At 30.5% G+C, this 3,092-nt stretch overlaps 1 long non-coding RNA gene across 2 annotated transcripts; it reads left to right on the top strand.

The window, feature by feature from the left end:
• The first annotated feature begins 370 nt into the window (after positions 1 to 370).
• On the top strand, positions 371 to 2,392 carry LOC131619971 (uncharacterized). Of its 2 annotated transcripts, none has more exons than XR_009288979.1 (3): positions 371 to 430; positions 1,007 to 1,147; positions 2,067 to 2,392. It is a non-coding gene; the product is annotated as an uncharacterized LOC131619971 (long non-coding RNA). The 2 variants fall into 2 exon arrangements; XR_009288978.1 differs by having other exon boundaries at positions 374 to 430; positions 982 to 1,147.
• Positions 2,393 to 3,092: the final 700 nt, after the last annotated feature.

Below are 3,092 nucleotides of genomic sequence, written 5' to 3'. Positions count from 1 at the left end.
TGGAAGCACACATGGTACCTAAGAACCCCAAGGGGTGTAATAAGAGTTTCTAAAAAATTATATGTCAATTTATTATGTCTTTCTATCAAGAAAAATCAAGAAAAAAAAGTCCAAGCAACAATAATCATAAAAATCATGATAGAAGTGACAAAAAATAAACTAAAAAAAATCCTAATTTCTACACACTAATATTCTAATACTGTTCTAAAATTATTTCTAGAGAAAAAAGAATTAAAAGTTATTCTAAAAAAATAGAATTACAAATATGTATGTAATGTGCTTGTTTTACATGAGTACAAAATAAAAAGAAGGGTGTAAAAAGAAAAATAATAAAAATAGTGTAAAAAAAATTAAGAAAATAAAAAGAATGAAAGAAAACCCTCTCTCTCTCTCATGATTTCACCATTGGAGACTCTTGAAACTTTTTGAGGTAAGAACTTAAATTGTTCATAACTTTCTCATCTCTTATACAAATTCAATGAAATAAACATGTATCTTGCATAGAATTGATGGGCAACAAGATTCTATAATTTATTTTGTGACTGGGGCTGAGATTAGAAAGTTGAAAACTTGAAAATGAGTTTTAAGCTTATGCCTTGTTTGGTTTTTGGTGAAAAATAACTTTTTGGATATGCTTCTTTTTTATGATAATGCAATGCTTAAATGTGAATTAAATATGAATGATATGCTAAAATATGAAATGTGTTCTTGAGCTTAAAGAAAAGATATTTTTTGTGTTGTATGGAAAGTGCTTATTAGTGTAAAAGTGCTTATTTTGACTAGTTATTTTGCTACACGCCTAAAAATGAAGTTGTTCCTATACTAAAATGGATCTCTATGTTATACTAAATGCAATTTGATGGCTAAATTAAGAGGGAAACCTATGCTATGTCAATTTCTATGCTACTTTAATGGTGGATTTTGTTGATAAATAAACTACTTACATGAATCAAACTTATTCAAAATAATACCATAATCAAGGCTTTATCACATGTAATCCACAAAGTTATTCATACAAGAAAATTCATGGCTATGGCATGGAGAAGATGAAGGTTCAAGGCTTATCAACGAAGCGGAGATTTGCTCCGGTTGTTGTTGTTTTTATCAACGAAATTAAGCGGAGAAAAAACCTGGAAAACTTGAAGAGGTAATCCTTTAAGCTTCCAAATAATTCTTGCTTGATGATAAGATGAATATAGATTGATGATGATAGAAAATTGATAGAGCTTGAATCCTGGATTGATGAATGTTGATGAATGTGATGATTTTTGAATTTTTGAAATAGATGGAAATTGAATAAAAACTTGTTGAATGCTTGATGTTGAATCTTGATGTAGATTATAGATGGATTGTTGAATGTTTGGGGTTAAGTTCAACCAAGTTTAGGATTTCAATGTGAAATCTTAAATGGTGATGAAAAGTGAGTTTTGGTGAATGTGATTAAAATGGTGGAAAGATGTTGAAGATTTGAAACTAGAGAATGAGTATGAATAGTTGAAGAATAGTTGAGAAAATGAAAATTGTTAAATTTGTAAGATTGGTTAAGTCCCTCGAAAAATTGGGAAAAATTGTAGTTTATATAGTTTTTTTTTGGATGAAATATGGATCACTAGATTATGATCAAAGTAATCACTTTATCAATAGTTGGGAATTTTGACCATTGGATTAAAGATTTATCAATGGTGGAGTTTTGTTAGAAAATTGGTTATAGTTTGTTGACTCTAAGGAAGTTGGAGTTAGTTAGCATAAGTATAAAATCTCAATGTAATGTGAATGGTCACTTGATTATAACTTGAATTTTGCCTTGAATTTGCATTTGAATTCCACACTTTTTGATTTGGATTATCATGAATTAAACATTGCTTTTGAATGCTTCTTTTGTTGAAATAAGCACTTTTGTGGTGATGAAATTCTGATTTTTTTAGCTTGCAAAAGTTGGGGAATGTTGCAAAAACAAACCTTACTATGGCGAATTTTTTCCAAGTCAAAAATGTTATTTCTCTCATGTTTTCTTTTTAAATTTTGACAATTTTTCTCATGATCCATAATGAATAAATTGATTCCAGTTTTTCTTGTAGGGAGATGATCATTCAAAGTGAGGAATAAAGTTGGGGAATCAATGGTGATTAAATAGAAGTCCATGAAACTTTAGCATTTTGTTGAAAATTGTGTCATGTAGCATAATGATGTAATTTCATATTTTCTCAAGAACGATGATGAATACCATGTAAAATAATTGTGGAATAGGTCTAGGAATAATCAGGAGTCTAAATTGAGTCTATAGTCAAAAGTTAACTGAAAGTCAAGAGTTATCCATAAAATCAACCGAACCAAAATTATGTACTTTTCCTTCTCTTTCCATGTAATCTATCCTCTTGACTTGATTCACAAACAGAATGTATTGTAATTCTCCATGAGTGAATGAAATGTTCTCTTGTATTCCCATTATGCCCTTTCTTAAAATTCCAACAGTTTTTTGAATTAATTGATATTTCTGGATAATCACCAAATAACCTGCTTCAAAAAAATCAACTTGATTTATTTAGAACCCAAAATCACCGAACCTTGACCTAGTGACTGTGTTATGCAAAATGTGAGGACTGGTATGTTAAATGCTTGACCTATTTGAATGAATTGATAATATTATATGCAAATGAATCAGAAACTATAAGCCATAATAATTGAGTAAGGGATGGACAAATTTGGGGTATGACAATACCATTCTTTCTTTGAGCGAGCTTCATGTTGTGTTGTTCTTGATGATTACTAAGTGCCATATGCTCAATGATTGCAGTCGCGTCTTCAACACTTTTGGACATTAGAGAACATTCATCTCTAATGTGATTCGACGGGTTTAACATCCTAACACATGATGCCTACAAAGTGTTAGGTGTGACCCATTGAGGGATCTTTGCTATAAGAACATATAGTTGCACCCCCACTAGCAATAATTTCTCTTATTGTAGTGGTAGACACTTAATCCAAAAAATTTATCAGAGCAAGGACATGGGTTTGAATCCCCCTAATGTCAATGGGGGAAGGGGAAATTATTTTATTCATTTATCCAGCGTCACCGGTGTGATTCGATGGAC

This window comes from Vicia villosa, linkage group LG1, assembly GCF_029867415.1.
Source record: "Vicia villosa cultivar HV-30 ecotype Madison, WI linkage group LG1, Vvil1.0, whole genome shotgun sequence".
In the NCBI taxonomy this organism is placed as follows: domain Eukaryota; kingdom Viridiplantae; phylum Streptophyta; class Magnoliopsida; order Fabales; family Fabaceae; genus Vicia; species Vicia villosa.
Note: the sequence above shows the minus strand (reverse complement) of the source record. Positions and strands in the feature narration are given on the sequence as shown.